Here is a 20,090-nt window from a genome sequence, read left to right on the forward strand (position 1 = left end):
GGAGGAGAGGACTGAGTGCTTGGCCGGAGGGGCGGGGCGGGACCAGAGGAAGGGAGGGACAGAAGAAGGGAGGCCGGGGCCGGGAAGGGGGCCCCCTAAGGGTCAGGCAGAACCGGGAGGGTCCCGACCTCCGTAGTGACGAGGGAGGGGGAGGGGAGCCCCGCCCTTTCCCTGATCCTGCTAGGGTGTTGGTTACCCCCCTCCCCCCGCAGTGATTGTCAGCTCTCTCTCCTGCCCCTAGGTCGTGGGCACACAGCTGTTTGCCTGTTGTGCCCTCCTTAGATTGGAAGCTCCCTGAGGGCAGGCACCAGGTTTTTGCCTTTCTTGGTTCTCCATGAGCTGATGCCACACTCTCTCTGCTATTTTAGCTCATGTCACCCCTCTAAAGCGCCAAAATGACCAGTTTGCCATCGCCTTCAAACACAGCTGCCTGCGATGCCCTCGCCCACCCATGCACCCATTCTCCACACTGCCCGCTCATCTAGAACGCTCTCCTCTCCCTTTCTCTGACACGTGCCAGAACCCAGCTCCAGTCCTCCGCCCACCCAGAAACCTCCAGTGCCTCTATCAGTGACCCGCCAGACTGGCGTCAATATCTTACATCCTTGTCAATATCTTACATACCCCAGCCAGCGCCCGGCGTAGCGCCTGGGACGCTGATTGTGTAAGTGGTTGGTATACAGGAAGTGCTTCATAAATGTTGGTTAACATGAAATGGAGTGACCTGACTGCCTGACGTCACATACGATGTTACAGCTTCTAATCCCTCCAGACACACATAATAGTGTGTATTCTAGCTGTTGATTGGCATCTCCTCCTGCTCCCAGGCTGTTAGTTCAGAGAAAACAACGACCAGGTCTTAAGTAAACTTTCTATGTCGTGAAGCATCCTAGCGCAGCGCCCCTTCATAAGTACTTGTTGAGTTAATGAGATGAATGAATGAAAAATGGATTTGCTGTCAAGAATTTACTTTGCACCTTGGTTAAGTGGGTTGTGGGTTATGAGCCGCAGCTTTCAAACTGTCTCTAGAGCTGTGGCGGCAGAGAAACTTTAGCAAAGCCAGTCCTCTCTTTATGGTTTAAAGAAAAAGAAAAGGCAATTGGTTCAAGAGAGAAGTATGAAAAATTATCTTTCCCAGCTGTGGTTAGGGGAAAAATTCCTAACCAGCCATGACGTAAGTGAAACTATAAAAGACGAAATAGATTATTTTGGTTATGCAAAATAAAAAACTTTGCACAAATAAAAGCAATGCAGCCAGAATACCATGAAAAGATGGGGAGTGGCTAAACATTCACATTAAACATCTCTGATAGAAGAGGGACTTTCAAAAATCTACAGTGAACTGATACAGATTTATAAGATCAAGAGCAACTCTCCATTAGATACAGAGTCAAAAATTCTAAGACAGTTTTCGAAAGAAGAAAACACAAACTATTAGCAACCATCTGGGAAAGCTCTCAAACTTGCTAATAATCAGAGAAATTAAAATTAAAGCAAGTCTGAGATTTCATGTAACATCTATCATATGGGAAAAGACGAGGAAAAAAATCTAGTTTTGATGGAGCTATGGGAAAACAGGCATACTCATTCCCTGCTGTTGCCACTGTCTTCAAAAATGTCTAGGTTCACCAATTCTGAGCCAATCTCAAAGCATCTATTAGGATCTCTAAAAGCTACATTGCGTAGTTTTTTGAGATATATAAATATATGTGCTTTTGTTCAGTTGTTTTCCGGTTACATCCGACTCTTCATGATTCCATTTGAGGATTTCTTGGCAAAGATACTCCAGCTCATTTTACAGATGAGGAAAGTGAGGCAGAGTTAAGGGACGTGACCAGAGTCACACAGCTACTAAGCGTCTGAGGCTGGATTTATGAGTCTTCCTGACTCCAGACCTGGTACTCTATCCACTGTACCACCTAGTTTCGTGTGTGTGTGTGTGTGTGTGTGTGTGTGTATACATATATGCTTACTATATGCCAAGCACCTTACTAAACACAGAGATTACAAGTAGAAACAAGAAAGAAAGACAGGCCCTGCCCTCTAGGAGCTTATATTCAAATGAGGAAAGATGACATAGCAGAGTCCAGAAAGGACTGAAGGACTGAACATGTCTGGCCTGGACACTTTCCTTGAAATAGACACCCTGAGACTAACTGATCAGTGAGAAGAAGGGAACTCAGGGGCAGAGTGACTGTCCAGGGTGAGGAGGCCACTAGACAATGGTGAAGAAGGCAGTCCAGAGACTTGGGAACAGAGTGCGGAGAGGAATAAAGGAGTAAACATGGCTGGCCTGTGGCCTAGGCACTTTCCTCAAAATGGAGGTTCTGGAAAGAACTGACCAATCAGAGGAAAGGGCTTCAAGGGCAGAGTCATCTTCCAAGGTGAGAAGGTTATTGGGTCTTGAAGAAATGTGGAAAGGCAAGAGCAGAGCCCAGAGGGGAATAGAGGAGTGAACATACAGCCAGTGAGCCCGGCTTGAAGGGCTTCACCATGATTCTACAGAGCTGGGTAACTTTGAGCCAACCAGGCAATGCTGAGCCCTTCGAACAGAAACAGAATTATGCTGCCTCTGGTCCCTGCATTAGAGAGACTCCAGTAATTGCAGCCAAAGAGCAATGTCTATACATAGGAAGTTCTAAAAAAGGACCTACTTTAAAATACACAAAATCAGGCAGTCTGCTTCCTCAGTGGATCCGTGATCTCCACTGGTACACAGATCCCAGCTGATCCATGCCTTCTAGTCCACATGGGTCAGGCCCATGCCTTTTCACTTAAACTCTGCTAGTATCAGAGCCAAGACCTGAACCCCATAATCACGATGAGCTGCTTTTGTCTAGAACAGGGCTTCGTTACCTTTTTGGCCAGTTTGTTGAAAACTATGGACCCCTTCTCAGAATAGTGTTTTTAAATGAATGAAATTCATAGAATTAAAAAGGAAACCAGTGATACAAGGGTGTCCCAAAAGTATCAGTGCAGTTTTAAAGTATTCAAATGTAAAACTGCACTAAGACTTTTGGGGAACATTGTATCTAAGTACACTTATGAACATATTAAAGCAAAATGTGGACATCAAGTTGAGAACCCTTGATTTCCAGAACATTTTCAAAATTTGTAGCACTTTTCATTTCCTGTTTGATAATGACTAGTTAAATGGGGTTAATCATATTTGCCAACAGATAGGAACTGAAACTCATTTCCCATTTTTTAACTCTTGTAGTTGAGTTGTGTCTGATTTTTCATATTGACCCACACTGAAATGACGTTTCTAATAAGTTTAACTGTTTGCTACTAACCCCAGGAGTCTTGAGTGGCTCATTAACTTTTTGAGTGGCTTCACGAACTTGAGCAGCTAATGGACTTCTCAGTCTAGTGTTTAAGGTCTCCCGCTAGTCTACCTACTGCCTGCTCTTCAAGTTTTATTTTGTATCATTCCCTGTCAGCGGTGGCTCCGAGAAGCCGTAGAACGCGCAGCAGCCAGGATCTGGTAAACCGTCTCAGCAGACAGGCTAAACCAGGCTGAGGTAACCAACAAGTCTCAAACATGTCAGTGAGTTAGGGGGATGTCTGCCCCAAGCATGTGAAGACTTCCTCCCGTGAAATGGGTGGATGAGAACAATTTGTTCCAGTGACCATGAAGTCGACTGAAGCAGGCTCTGTGGAACACTTAGAACTTAGACATCAAAGCAGACGCCAGGGTCATCATTTGCAAGCCGGTCCATTGCCAGTCATCTTGACTTTGTCTTGCCCCAGGAGTTCAATGACTCTGGAAGAGTCAGACTGATGACTTTGTGCAGCTCTGCCTCACTTAAATCCAATTCACACCTAAGTCAAGACATCACCCTGTAAGGTCATTGGTCCTTTTTGAAAACAAAAGACAAATAACATGGAGCTAAGTTCTCCTAGAGAATCCTAGCACCCCCTAACTGGTCCTCTCAAACAAATTGTTTTGCCTAGTTTTCAAAACAATGATGCCATGCTGGTGGAATATTCTTATTAGGGCAACGTCAATCAAAGCACTGAGTATATTCACAAACCTGTTCACTTTAACTCCCTAATACAGAGCAATATAGAACCATACAAGAAAAGTTGTAAAATTGCCCATACTTTTGAACCAGCAATCCAGCTATCTGTCCTAAATCTCAAGAAGGTTTTTTATAACAAATATGTGTGTGTGTGTGTGTGTGCATGTGTGTGTGTGTGTGTGTGTGTGTGTGCAAAATTATTCATAGCAGTACTATTTGTAATAGCAAGAAATTAGAAACAAACTTTTTTTTTGTTCAGTGGTCGAGGAATGGCAAAATTAAATGTGGTACATGAATGTAATGAAATAGTATTGAATTATAAAAAATAATAATAAAAATAAATAGCTAGTGTAGCTGCTGTCCCAAAGTCCATCAATGTGGGATTCTCTCTTTATTGGTGGAAATGAATGCACTGTCCTGCAAAAGAGGTGGAGCGGAGTTCGTGAGAGATGAGAGCTTTAGTTCTCAGTGGGTTCCATTTTGGGGGTTTTCCAAGCAAGAGTCTTCTTTGAGTGTATTTTCCAGTTGCTTCTAGGTTCAAAAGAGAAGATGGGAGAAGCCAACACCTCTTTCGGTTGCTAAAGGAAAAGACCTTGGAAAAACATGAGAAGAGCTAATAGTCTTTATCATGTCCCTATCCCCACCTTGCTACACTAGAGACTAGGGGAGTTTCCCCTTAGGTGAACTGAGTTATCTCAATCCCAATGAGATAGCTCCTTTACTGTATTTATTGTCTGGTATACACTCTCCTATGTATGCTTTCTCTAATTTCTGTTTTTGCTATGATTTGGATAAATGAGTGTCTTTGCTATTCTCTGTGTGTGCTCATTTGGGAACCGGTATTGGGGGAAAGAGGTATTGGATATTCCCCTGGATTCCCCCTTCCTCAAAGGAGAAAGTCACCAAAAGGTAGATGGAACTCAATCATATCCCCTAGACAAAAAAATCTTTGAGGGAGGCAGAACATACACCTCTAGCCTCTTCTCCCCTTACCCTTGTCCAAGGGAGAGTTTGCTTTATGTGTTGTTTCATTCAATCCCCATGACAACCCCTTACGGTAGACATTATTATTATTCCCATTTTACATCTGGGAAAACTGATTCTGAGAGACGAAGTGACCCACCCAAAGCTACAAAGTTAGTATGGGTCTGGGTCTGAGTTAGCATTTGAACTCAGATATTCCCGATTCCAAGTCCAGCACTCTAGCCACTGTACCACCAAGCTGGTGTATAAGGGGGATACGAAGAATTACAAGCAACACAAATAGGTGTATAAAGTGCTGTCCTTCTTCTTCTTCACACTTGACACTCCATCTCCTACCTGTTGCCTCCCACACAGGCTGTCCACCCTGCCTGGAATATACACACCCCTTCCTAACCCTCTGTCAGTGATCAGATCAAGCTTCACCATCTATCCCTGCCCTCCCCGTCTGCCAGCGCCTCCGCACCCAAACGGCCTCGTACTTCTTTTGTATGTATCTTGTGTATAGTTATACAAGAGGCACCATGGCATGGTGTACTGAAAGTTGGCCTTGGAGCCAGGAAATCCTGGGTTCAAGTCCTACCCTTGACATGCTGGCTTGTGACCTTGGGCAATTTACTTAACCTGCCAGTGTGCTAGAAAAACTCTTTAGGATTAGAAGTTACAAAAAAGGGACTGACTAGCATTGGTAGAGGGAGTTTTCTCACCCAGGAATTCCCCGTATCAACAGAATCAGAGGTCTAGGCCCTTTGCCTATTCTTATTCCCTTTCCTGTTCCTATTTCTCTTCCTATTCTTATTCCTTATCCCTATGTCTTGTGTATAATTATGTATGTACATGGTGTTTCCCCAGATAGAAGGGGTGTTCCTTCAGGCCAGGGATTGTCTAAATACGATGCCAGTCAAGTAAGAGCTTACAAATGCTTGCTGATTAATTGATTGACAGACAGTCACAAAAGCAGAGCCGAAAGAATGATGGACACACTTACTGTAATTAGGCAAACAAGACATTAACCAGTAAAAAACACAAGACAAGTTAAATACAGTGGATGAGGTTGGCACTTACTTTGTTAAAAGACACAACCTTCCTTTCTGTTTACAGCAGTGCCCCCTCACCCTACTACTACCTGACTGCCCAGATGAGTTTTTCCAGTATAATAAAAACACTCTTTTTCACCTCTGAAGTAGTATCAAAATATATGTAATTCTCTTTATCTCTTTGTTAGCTCTGGGCCTCCAGCCTGATATTACTTCTGGCAAAACACCCTAGTGTTTAATCTATCTCTGTCCATCTCTCTTTGATTCACTCAAGAGAGTAGTGCTCACCTCATAAAATACCCTTTTTTATGATTAGGTCAGAGCTTTCAGAGACTATTCCTTTGTACTGCTAACAAGTGGCACATTACAAAAATATCAAGATAAATTTTTTTGTGTTGTTGGCTTAATCTTTTGCCAGGGAATCATAAGATCATAGATTTAGAACTGAAAGAAACTTCAGTGGCTTCTTTTTACAGATGGGGAAACTGAGGCCTGGGGCTATTAAATGACCTTTGCCCAAGGTCATACATGAAGTAGATGTTAGAGTCAGGAAGCTTGCTTCATTTTTCATTTTTGCATTTGTATGTTTTGCTAAAAGGCAAAATTTATCAATTTTCTAAAAGGAACCAATTAAAAAATGTGAAAACATGCGATCAAAAATTATTTTAAAATATATATCCATAAACTCTAACAACTGCTCTTTTCTTTGTTATTGATCCTCTCCCTCCTTATGCCTGATCTCTCCCCTCCCCACCCAAACTAAATTGATTTTTCACAGTACTGGGATTAATTGGTGATATCATCTCTGCATAGTTTCTTGATCACAGTTTCATATGTGATTTCATGATCTTTCTTTTCAGCAGTGGGAGATTATTTCCCTCAGAATGAAACAGGTCTTCAAATGATCACACACACATCAGCAGATCTTCTAGTGTTTCATTATTGTTTTTTCTTCCCCCATCTAATTCTATGTCATGGTAAATAAGTAAAGATTCTTTTCTCAGGACTAAAAATGGTTTTGATCCTCTAGTGAAAATTACAATCTCATTTCACTTGAAATTCACTGAAGTTCTAATGAAGAACTGATAAATACAACCTTAATTTCTGTGACAATAGGTTGTGATCTCCTTTTGGGATTAATAACTTCTTTTGATAGGCCAGATTCAGCCCCCCAAAAAAAAGCCAGCCTATAAGGGAGAGACAGAGAAGTTATTGAAAAATGGAGTAGCCCAACTACAGGCCACAATGGGACTTTCAGTGAAAGACTCCCGTTGAGAGGCCCGGCCACACCAGATCTTAAATTGTATTATAAAGTAGCAGTCATCAAAACTACTTGGTACTGGCCAAGAAATAGAGCGGGGGATCAGTGGAATAGGTTAGGTACACAAGACACAGCAGTCAATGACTATAGTAATCCACTGTTTGATAAACCCAAAGACCTCAGCTTCTAGGATAAAAACTCACCATTCAACAAAAACTGCTAGGAAAACTGGAAAAGAGTATGGTGGAAACTAAGTTATAAACCAACACCTTACACCTTATACCAAAATAAAGTCAAAATGGGCCCATGATTTAGATATAAAGGCTGATACTGTAAGCAAACTGGGAGAGAAAGGAATAATTTACCTGTCAGATTTATGGAGAACAGAAGAATTTATGACCAAACAAGAAACAGAGAACATTATGAAATGCAAAATGGATAATTTTGATTACATTAAATTGAAAAGTTTTTGCACAAACAAAGCCAATGCAACCAAGATTAGGAGGGAAGCAGGAAACTGGGAAAGAATCTTTACAACTAGTATCTCTGATAAGGGCCTCATTTCTAAAATATATAGAGAACTAAGTCAAATTTATAAGAATACAAGTCATTCCCCAATTGATAAATAGTCAAAGGTTATGAACAGGCAGTTTTCAGATGAAGAAATTAAAACTATCTGTAGTCACATGAAAAAATGCTCTAAAGCACTAGAGAAATGCAAATCAAAACAACTCTGAGGTACCACATCACACCTATCAGACTGGCCAACATGACAAAAGAGGAAAATGATAAATGTTGGAGAAGATGTGGAAAAATTGGAACACTAATGCATGATTGGTGGACTTGTGAACTGATCCAACCATTTTGGAGAGCAATTTGGAACTATACCCAAAGGGCTATAGGACTTTCCCTTTGACCCAGCAACAGCACTTTTAGACCTGTATCCCAAAGAAATCATACAAATGGGAAAAGGACCCACGTGTGAAAAAAATATTCATAGCAGCTCTTTTTATGGTGGCAAAGAATTGGAAATTGAGGGGATACCCATCAGCTGGGGAATGGCTGAACAAGTCATGGTATATGAATGTAATAGAATACTATTGTTACATAAGAAATGATGAGCAGGCAGACTTCAGAAAAGCCTGGAAAGACTTGTATGGACTGATGCTGAATGAAGTGAGCAGAACCAGGAGAACACTGTACACAGTAACAGCTATATTGTTTGATGACTAACTTTGATAACCATATCTCTTCTTAGCCATGCAAGGATCCAAAACAACTTCAAAGGCCTCATAATGGAAAATGCTGTCCACATCTAGAAAAAAATCTATGGAGTCTGAATGCAGATTGAAGCATATTATTTACTCTCTCTTTTTTTTTCCCCCTTTTTTGTTGTTTCTTCTTTTTTGTGGTTTCACCCATTCATTCTAATTCTTCTTTGCAACATGACTAATGTGAATATAGGTCCAATATGAATGTGTATGTAGAGCCTATATCAAATTGCATATTCTCTTGGGATGGGGGAAGGAGAGAGATGGGGAGAAAATTTGGAACTCAAAACCTTATGGAAGTGAATGTTAAAAACAAAAAAGACTCCCATTGAGAAGTATTGTAGTATTTAGCTGAATGACTAACATTGAGACTATCTGGTTAATGTTAGGAACAGATTTTCGACTTTTAATTCACTTCTTAACCACTCATTTTGGCTGTCAAGTCAGCTAATATAGTTCATTTTGGTCTCTTTAGTCAAAAGAACTGTGCTCTGATAAATAAAATGATAAAGGGGGGGGAGAATAAGCTAGCTAAGGCAGTTAGCAAATTTCTTTTCTATGTTTCCATAATAAAAAATATACTTGTAAGTGAAGCAATATATTGTTCTGATAAATCATTTATCACTTCTCTATCTATAAAAGGGAGATAATATTTGCCTGATATTTAGTGCACCCTTCTCCCTTCCCAAGATCTATCTGTTTAAAGAATAAGTTAAGACTCATAAAACTATTTGAGTTTTTTCAGTTGAAATGTTTCATATAATGCTGACGTCAAGAATTACCATTAGAAAGCAGATCTATCTGTTTAAAGAATGAATAAGTTAAGACTTATAAAACTAATTGAGTTTTTTCAATTGAAATGTTTTATATAATATTGACGTCAAGAATTACCATTAGAGAGCAGATCTCAATTAAGGGCTCTCTGAGCCAGCTCCTGTGGCTCTTGAAATAGCTTCTCAGCATGCTCTCCCCTTTCTCTGTACTGTTAGGTATTATTTTAAATATAATAGTTCAAATTTGGCCCTTTTTCCTTTTCTTTCTTTTTATGGGGGGTCTGGGGATAGGTGGAGAGTGAGTGGGAAAAGTGATTTGTTTTTCTGCTAAACACAGTGTTCCCAGCCCTTTGTGGAATCTTTCTGATGTGTGAATGCCCCAGGTCTGTGTGGGCTGGCTGCTCTGGGGACATGTTAATGGATGGAGGAAGAAAAAATCTGTAGTTATATTGGTACATTTCGGGGGAATGAGGTGTGAGGATTGAATATAGCTTTGTTCCCTTCGTCACAAACCTTACGCATTTGCTCTTTGATGCATCAAAGAAAGCAAAAAGCTTCCTTTCTCATCTATTTGTGGCTTCCACAAAATTAATTCAAATTTCCCTTAGGAGACATGACAGTATAATTGAACTACAGCCTACGACAGATCTCTGACAAACGGGAGGCTATGTTTCCTTTTGTTCGAATCCTAACAGTCTTCTTAACCATATTCTTTGAGTTTTGAGCATCCGTAAAGAACTCTCACTTGAAATACATCCTTGGTTTGCATGCAGCTCACATTTATTGAATTATCAGAGAGACAGCATAATGTTCAAATCCAGTCTCAGACATTTAGTAGCAGTATGACCCTGGGTAAGTCACTTAACCTCTCAGCCTCAGTGTTCTCATCAATAAAATAGGGGTAATAATACTACTTACCTCACAGGGATTGTGAAGTTCAAATGAGATAATGTGTGCAACTTCTTAAGGCACTATATAAATGCTAGTGATGATGACAGTATAGTGGATGGAACACTGATTCGGGAGTCAGGAAGACCTGGATTCAAGTCCCACCTCTGACATTTATTTGTTATTTGATCCTGGGCAAATTGTTTAACCTCTCTGAGCCTCCATTTCCTCATTGTAAAATTATGGATTTGGACTACATGGTTTCTAAACTCACTTCCAGCTGTAAATATGTGCTCCTATTCATGTTTTTGTTGTCTCTCCCAATTAAACGCAAGCCTCTTGAGGTCAAAAATTGGTTCACCTTTGTCTTTGTATCTCCAGTACCTAGCATAGTGCTTGGCATATAGTAAATACTTAATAAGTGCTTACTTATTGATTGGTTAATTCCTGGCAGAATTCCTAGGTAATTCCTAGGTAACTCATTCCTAGGTAACTCATTACCCAGAATAGTTACTTACCCTACAAATGAAGGCATATGATATGCCAACTGTCATTCAGGATAGCAGCTCTATCTATTGCTTTATGATTGAAAAAAAAATTCATTTCCCTGCTTTGAATTTATAGCTACATAGATGTCGATATGTGGGGGGGGGGGTTTGCCCATATAAAAAGAAATTATCATCATTCCTTGTTTCTCATAGAAATTGTGGAATGTCAGAGCTGGAAGGACCTGAGAGCTAATCTCATGCAATGTTCTCTATTTAGAGACGAGTAAACTAAGATTCATGGAGAGAAGTTTATAGAGGAATGGTTTGTTAGTATTGTTCTTAAGATGACATCTTTGTAAATGTCTTTGAGATAATTGTGCATACTGGCTGACTATTAAAGGTATCCTTTGGAGCTCATAAGCAATGGTTTTTGAAGGGTGGACCCAGAGGGTACCTTAAAAACACCCCTTGAGTGACCTGCTAGGGTGAGATGGGGAGGGAAAAAAGTGAGGTAAACCTCAATTTTCAAAGCTAATGTACATTTTGCTATGACTTCAATTTTCAAAGCTAACATAAATTTTGCTATGACTTTCATCTAGAATGATGAGTTTATTAATACAATGTTCTGGGTAAACACAATGGAAAGTGATTTACATTTAAGCCTTTTGCCTTTTTGTACTTGTATAAGCTCATGCCATGCTATCCAAATAAAGACATCCATTACCTTAGTGCTTACAGAATGTATATTTTTTGCAGACTGACCTCTATGGTATTTGCAAGGTTTGGGTATTTAGAGAAAAGGAAACACAATGTGTGGGCTTCAAGTTTGGATGAAAAACTCTAAATTTCTACTCATCTAAAAGGCCCCAAGTGAGAATATCATCTGTCAGTTATTCAAGATCAAGTACTCACTTCATGGATCATTTAGGCCCTTTGCTACCCCTCCTTTCCAAGACATTTCACCAGAAATACCACCATAGGGGGAGTGGAGAACTTAAGAAGAATTAACAAACAGGAGCGCTCAAAAATATGTAAGTAAAGAGGATTTTCCTATGTTTTAAAATTATTTACCTCCCAAGAATGATCCTCGGACTAGAAAAAACAAATAACAAACCTTAAATGGCTAACAGAGTTGAAGCCAAGGCTATAGGATAGCAGGATCTAAGGACCTTAGAAAAACATCTAAACCTTTCCTCACTAATCCAGTTGTAGCCCATGGAATTTAAGTGACTTGCTCAACATCACAAACATGATAAGTAGCAGAGCCAGGACACAACATCATATTGCCTCAAAAATGCAAAAGGATATTAAAACCTAGCTGCCATCCACAAGTTTAAGGCAAGAAGGCCGGACAAACCAGAATACTGAAAGAACTGGCAGGTGTGAGTTGGTGAGCTTTTGAAGATCATGGAGAATGGGGGAGATGCCCCAGCATTATAGATGATCCGATATTGTCCTTTTTTTCCCTTTTTTTTTTTTTTTAGAGCAGAATAGAGTCTACCAACTCTAGGCTAGTAAGGTTCCTGGTAAAACTCTACGAGATGTTAAAGGGATGGTCTGTTAAGGTTTAGAAAAGGAAGCCACAATCACTGAGACACAGGATGAGTTCATCTGGAACAGGCCATGCCAAGTAAGCCCATTTCCCTTTTCGAGAAGGTAACTTAAAGAATGCTGCAGGGGTAATTTACCCAGATTTCTTCAAAGAATTTGGCAAAGTCTCTCTATACTATTGTAGAAAAGAGGGAGAGATGTGAACTGAACAAAACCATAGTTAAGTGGAATTGGAATGGGCTGAATGACTGGAAACTGAGTGCGATCATAATGGGTTGGTAGCAACTTGGAGGGATCTATCCTTGGCACTGTAATGAGTGCTTGACATTTTTATCAGCAACTTGCATAAAGGAATAGATGCCATGCTTGTCGAATTCCCAGGTAACACAAAGCATGGAAGTATGGCTTATACACGGGATGATGGAGTCAGCACCCAAAAGGACCTTGGCTGTCTAGAATATTGGGCCAGATTGAATAAGATGAAATTTAGCAGAGATAACTGTAGGGTTCAAAAAATGAACTTCATGAGTACGAGATAGGAGAGTTTTTGCTCTCTTTGCTCAAGCCCTTCTGGGATAAGAAAAGCCCAAGCAAAAGAGAACACCACAGGAAATGTGGGATCTCTGATGCTACAGGATATAGGGAGTTGTTGAAGCTTGCAAACTAAAGAGGGCACCCATGAGTTGAGGCCTGTCCTAGCTGGTGTGAAAAATGATGGGCTCTGGGCTACAAAATAATAACGATAATGACAATAATAGTGGAAAGAGTACTGGCTCAGGGGTCACTGGGATCAAATCCTACCTCTGACCTTGATCAAGTCATTTAATTTCTCCGTGCTGAATCAGTTTCCTCATCTGTAAAATGAGGGGACTGGACTAGATGTCCCCTAAGTTCCCTTCAACTCTAGACCCAGGATCTGATAAGCAACAAATATTTATAACACCCTTTAAGGTCTGCAGAGCGCTTTACGTGTGTTGTCAGTAAGCCAACTAGTCTGAAGAAACACTAAAATTGCATCATTGATTATCTGTTGCCGTTTGTAGCTTTTACTTAGCCTTAGCCCAGTCTTCCCAAGTAGAGTGTATGTTCCTTGAGGGAGAAATCAGACTCCACATTGCTATGCCCATTTTTTTTTTTATCAAATGTGTAATTTCACCAATGTTGGGAGTTCCTGTCAAAGAACTTCCTCTCCCAGTGCCAGTTTCTGCAATTTGTACTCCTGGAGAATTTCCTGGATCATTGAGACATTGAGTGGCTTGACCAAGGACATCTAGCTAGTTAGTGTGTGTCAGAAGTAAAACATGAACCCAGATCTTTCTGGTTCTGAAGCCAGCTTTCCATATACTCTGCCAACCTGCCTCTTGCTATGTCCATAGCCCACATTTAATAAATGCTTATGGATTAATTCAGCCTTGAGTGTGGAGTTAGAGGACTCTCAAATATACCACTTACTATCTGAGTGATCTTAGACAAGTCACTCAGAGGTCCCCCTAGACCTCCATCTCTTCCTCTGTAAAATGAACTGGTCAGATTAGAGTGTTGAGTCCTCTCTAGCTTTAAATATATGATTTCTGGAAGAGCGTTTCTCCAGGGAACCATTTGAGTACTGGGATTTTTATTTTATGAGATCGTAGATTCAAAGGCAGAAGGGACTTGAGATGTGTTCTGTTCCAACACCTCGGTTTTAGAGACAAGGAAGCTGAGACCCAAAGAGAGGTGGAGGTCCCCTCATCCCTAGATCCTCAGCCTCCAAATTCTGTGCTCTTTCTTCTGTTCTTTCCAAAGACAGTCAACAAATCATGAGAGCAATTGGGATATGGCTAGAATTCTCCCATGTGTTCTATATGCAGTGACTGCTTAATACATATTTGCCAAATTGAATTGAATCCTGTCACATTCGGTTGCTGTCCTGACTCATTTTGCAGGAGGCTGCCAGAGAATCTCTAGAAGAAAGTATACCCCATTTTGTGATTGCTGTGTAATTCCAAGTGCAGCATCCCCTCTGGGCCCACTCTTCCAACCAGCACCAGCACTGGCCAGTGGTCCCTGGAGTGGTGCTGCTACCTCAGGTTAGAGGGGTAACCCTGTGGCTGACAACCTGCAGCATTCTGGCTCACGAGCTCCCACCAGTATGCTTCCTCTGTGCAAACAGGATAAATTAGAGATAATCAATACTCTGTTGAATATGTGAAGACTCCTCAAGCTCTCCCTCCAACTTTCAGTGAGGGAGAGAAGAATCTTTCTCCTCTTCCCCCTGTTGCAGGCCAACGGCCACTATGACTCCATGGTAGGAAGACTATGCGTTACTTGCCTAGGGGCACCTGAAACTTGACCTGAGGTTACTCTTCTGATTTGTGTTTCTGCCCATGAGCATAGGTGACCAAAACAATCATCCTGAGATTGATGTTTATAACGTTGGTGGTGACTTCGTAATCACAAGAGTGTGGGAATTCCAGAAGCAGGTGCCATTTGCCCAGCGTGAGGTGCTTCCCGCTACCATGGGAGTTCTAAAAAGAGAATATGACTATGGAGAGAAAGATGAGCCATCTGTGCCTGACTGGCCAGAAGAGATCCAAAATGAGAGTAAAATATCTATTCAGCAGTCTCACAAAATGGGACTTCCATGATAAAATTTCTTTTTAACACAAAGTGATTATTAATTTACTTTTAGTATTTTTTTCTTTTTACATTTTGAGTTTCAAACTCTCTCCCTCCCCACTCCCATCCACTGAGAAGGCAATATCAATTGTACAAACTTTCATGTTTTAAGGATCAGACTCCCAGGACAGCGTAAGACATGGTAGGTGATTGTATCATTTTTTTGAATACATGTTATTGTGAGCTTCTTAGTGTTTTAAAAATATTGCTTTTAATTTGGAACTATGTCCAAAGGGCTATAAAAATGTGCATAGCCTTTGACCCAGCGATAGCACTTCTAGGGCTGTATCCCAAAGAGATCATAAAAATGGGCAAAGGACCCACATGTACAAAAATATTCATAGCAGCTCTTTGTGTGGCGGCAAAGAATTGGAAATTGAGAGGATTCCCATCCATTGGGGAATAGCTAAACCAGGTGTGGTAAATGAACATAATAGAATACTATTGTGCTATAAGAAATGATAAATAGGCTGACTTCAGAAGAACCTGAAAACACTTGTATGGACTGATGCTGAGTGAAATGAGCAGAACCAGGAGAACATTATACATAGTAACAGCCATGCTATGTGATGATCAACTATGATAGAATTGGCTCTTCTCAGCAATGCAAGGACCTAAGACATCTCCAAAGGTCTCATGATGGAAAATGCTAGCCACATCCAGAGAAAGAACTATGGAGTTGGAATGCAGATGGAATCATATTATGTACTCCTTTTTTCTTTCTGTTTTGTTTTGTTTCCTCTTTCTTGTGGTTCCTCCTATTGGTTCTAATTCTTCCTTATAACATGACCAATGTGAAAATATGTTTAATAGGAATGTATATGTAGAGCCTATATCAGATTGCACACCATCTTGGGGAAGGGAGAGAGGAGGGGGGAAAAAATTTAAAACTCAAAAGCAAATGGAAGTGATTGTTGAAAACTAAAAATAAATTAATGAAAAAAAATATTGCTTTTGTGCAGGAAATAAATAATTGTGCCACACCCATTCTCCTTGGTTGATTAACAATTGTAGGTGAGGATTTGATGAGACAACATACGTACAGCACTTTGCAAGCTTTAAAGCACCATATAAATGCTAGCTGTCACTGCTGTTACTTCATCCATTGAACACCTTTCTAAAATGGACCCTGGGGGGGGCGGAGCCCAGATAGTGGAGTGAAAGCAGTGACTTGTTTGAGCTCTCCCTCAAACCCCTCTAAATACCTGTAAAAAATGGCTCTAAACAAATTCTACAGCAGTACAACCCACAAAAAGACAGAGTGAAACAAATTTCCAGGCCAAGACAACTTGGATGGGTGATTAGAAAGGTCTTTTGTGCCTGGCTGGGAAAGGAACACAGTCTGGTGTGGGCACACAGGCAAAACAGGCCTCAGTGGACCTGGAACAGGCCTCAGAGGACTGAATCACAGTTAGCTGTGCCGGTTTCCAGACTTCTCAACCCACAAATGCCAAAGACAACTTAGAAGGTCAGTAAGAAAAGTCTGTCTGACCACAGTGAGAGAGAAGTGTGGTCCCAGCTCCAGCCCTGGCTGTAGCCCCACAGCAGCAGCTGCTTCTGGAGCTTCTGGCCCACAGACTGAGGGGGAATTAAGTGGCTGATCAGAGCAGGATTGCAGGGATCTCTTTCCTGGTGCTGAGGCAGGATTCTCTTGCTTTGCCCGTGCTTGGATACGGGTCACAGGTTTGGGTGGTGATCCTGGTGCAAGGAGGAGCGCTGGTATGGTGGGGCTTGTAGTGGCCGTGAAGAGAGAATCCTCCTCACAGTTCTGAAGCAGAAAAGAGTGCTTGTGGTCACTCACAGACCAGAGCACAGGCCAAGAAAGGAGTAAACAACTCGCCCTTGATCATACCACCTTGGGAGAACTGAAAACTTACAGGTCCCTAGAAGTATCTCTGAAAACAATTGCACAAAACCCCCAAAGCTTGGGACAGTACATTCTCCACATTGGAAGCAGACTCTTACCTTAACAAAGAGTTTAAAACTCAAGTAATTGGCCAGGATCATGAGCAAGCAGCGCAAAAAGAGTCAGACTATATTATCTTACCTTGGTGACAAAGATCAAAATATACAACCCAGAAGAAGACAACAAAGTCAAAGCTCCTACATCCAAAGCCTCCAAGAAAAATATGAATCAGTCCCAGGCCATGGAAGAGCTCAAAAGGGATTTTGAGAATCAAGTAAGAGAAGTAGAGGAAAAACTGGAAAGAGAAATGAGAGTGATGCAAGAAAATCATGAAAAACAAGTCAACAGCTTGCTAAAGGAGACCCCAAAAAATACTGAAGAAAATAACACCTTAAAAAATAGCCTAACCCAAATGGTAAAAGAGGTCCAAAAAGCCAATGAGAAGAATGCCCTAAAGGCAAAATTGGCCAAATGGAAAAGGAAGTCCAAAAGCTTACTGAAGAAAATACTTCCTTAAAAATTAGATTGGAGCAATTGGAAGCTAGTGACTTTATGAGAAATCAAGACACTGTAAAACAAATCCAAAAGAATGAAAAAATAGAAGACAATGTGAAATATCTCATTGGAAAAACAACTGACCTGGAAAATAGATCCAGGAGAGAGAATTTAAAAATTATTGGACTATCTGAAAGCCATGATCAAAAAAAGAGCCTAGACATCATCTTTCAAGAAATTATCAAGGAAAACTGCCCTGATATTTAGAACCAGAGGGTAAAATAGAAATGGAAAGAATCCACCAATCTCCTCCTGAAAGAGATCCCCAAAGGAAAACTCCTAGGAATATTGTAGCCAAATTCCAGAGTTCCCAGGTCAAGGAGAAAATATTGCAGGCAGCCACAAAGAAACAATTCAAGTGTTGTGGAAGCAATCAGGATAACAAAAGATTTAGAAGCTTCTACATTAAGGACCAAGGGCATGGAATATAATATTGCAGAGGGCAAAGGAGATAGAATTACAGCCAAGAATCACCTAATCAGCAAAACTGAGTGCAACCCTTGAGGGGAAAAATGGATATTAAGTGAAATAGAGGACTTTCAAGCATTCTTGATGAAAAGACCAGAGCTGAATAGAAAATTTGATTTTCAAATACAAGATTCAAGAGAAACATGAAGAAGTAAACAGGAAAGAGAAATCATAAGAGACTTATTAAAGTTCAGCTGTTTACATTCCTGCATGGAAAGATGATATTTGTAACTCATGAGACTTTTGTCAGTATTAGGGTAGTTGGAGGGAAAAAGTATATGTATAGATAGATAGATAGATAGATAGATAGATAGATAGATAGATAGAGGGCACAGGGTGAATTGAAGATGAATGGATGATATCTGGAGAATAAAAATTAAGCGGTGAGAGAGGAGTATAATGGGAGAAGGAGAAAAGGAGAAGGAGAATGGAATAAATTATCTCACATAAAACAGACAAGAAAAGGCTTTTACAGTGGAGGGGAAGTGGGGGAAGGTGAGAGGGAATGAGTGAATCTTATTCTTATAGGATTTGGCTTAAGGAGAGAATAACATACATGCTCAGTTGGGTATGGAAATCTATCTTACTCTACAGGAAAATAGGGAGGAAGGAGACAAGAGAGCAGGGGAATGATAGAAGGGAGGGCAGATTGGGGGAGGGGGTAATCAGAAGCAAACACTTCTAAAGAGGGACAGGGTCAAAAGAGAGAATAGAATAAATAGGGGGCGGGATAGGGTGAATGGAAATATAGTTAGTTTTCCACAGCATGACTACTATGGAAGTGTTTTGCATGACTACACATATGTAACCTATATCGAATTGTTTGCCTTCTCAATGAGGGTAGGTGGGGAGGAAGAAAGGGAGAAAATTTGGAACCCAAAGTTTTAAAAACAAATGTTAAAAAAATTGTTTTTACATGCAACTGGGAAATAAGATATACAGGCAATGGGGTATAGAAATCTATCCTGCCCTACAGGAAAATTGAAGGGGAAGGGGATAAGAGAAGAGGGGAGAGTGATAGAAGGGAGGGCAGATTAGGGGAAGGCGTATTCAGAATGCATGCCATCTTGAGGTGTGGGGGAAGGACGAGATGGGGGAAAATTTGAAACTCAAAATCTTGTGGAAGTGAATGTTGAAAACTAAAAATAAATAAATAAATCTAAAAAATAGAATTTAAAAAGCCATAAAATGAATGCTCTTAACCCCTTTTGGGAAGATATCTCAAGCTTGGTTTACAGGTTTTTAGAGGTTTTCCCCAAGCAGACGCATAACTAGCCAAAGAGTGTCAGAAAAGCCTGGTGCCCCTTCCTTAGGGGTGGGAGAACACAAGAAACCCTCTGTTCCCATCTACCTGTCCCTTTCTTTTCCTACTTCCCTTTGTATGTTCTCCATTCTAGCTATGTTGGCCTGCTGTTTGTTTCCCATACACGTTTCATCTTCTGTCTCCCTGACTTTGCACAGGAGGCTCCCTCCCATCCTCACTCCTCTTCAGAATCTCCAGATTCTTTCCAAGCACAGCTCAGGGCTCCTCCTTCACAAACCTGTCCTGACGCCCCGTTGATTAGTCTTTCTCCTTCTCAAAGCCACTTTGTACATGCTTTATATTTGTTTTATCCCCCTAGGAGGGTATAAACTCCCTGAGGACAGGGGATGTTTCCCTTTTGTTTTTGTATGACAGCTCCTAATGCAATATCTTTTACACAGTAAGCACTTCATAAACATTTGTAGAACTCGATCAGATTGGATTGGATTGAAGGCTTCATCATCACATTTATCATCCTGTGTACAGTTTGGTATTCTTGTCCATTCGTCTTCCCATAAATTGTGAACTATTTTTATCCAATTCTACAAAATGTTTCAGTGGGCTTCCTTCTGCTGGCTGCCATTGGGCCTACAGTAGTGTCACAGTCACGGCCATCTGGTACCCCATGGCCGTAGGACTTCACAAGGTCCACAAAGTTACCCAAAACGTTTCCAAGCCACGACACTGCCACAGCCGTGGGCGCTTGACCAAACACACCAAGTCTGTGAGAGATAGGATCCGGGAGGTGTGCGGATTTGCCCCTTATGAGAGGCGGGCCATGGAATTGTCAAAGGTCTTCAAGGATAAGCGAGCCCTTAAGGTCATCAAAAAAAGGGTGGGAACTCACATCTTGGCCAAGAGGAAGAGAGAGGAGCTCAGCAACGTCCTAGCTGCCATGAAGAAGGCTGCTGACAAGAAAGACTAA

At 41.0% G+C, this 20,090-nt stretch overlaps 1 pseudogene; it reads left to right on the forward strand.

Moving 5' to 3' along the window:
• Positions 1 to 1,169: 1,169 nt before the first annotated feature.
• On the forward strand, positions 1,170 to 20,090 carry LOC110203084 (large ribosomal subunit protein eL36 pseudogene; annotated as a pseudogene).

Source organism: Phascolarctos cinereus, unplaced genomic scaffold (assembly GCF_003287225.1).
Source record: "Phascolarctos cinereus isolate Bilbo 61053 unplaced genomic scaffold, phaCin_HiC Scaffold_4;HRSCAF=312, whole genome shotgun sequence".
NCBI lineage: Eukaryota > Metazoa > Chordata > Mammalia > Diprotodontia > Phascolarctidae > Phascolarctos > Phascolarctos cinereus.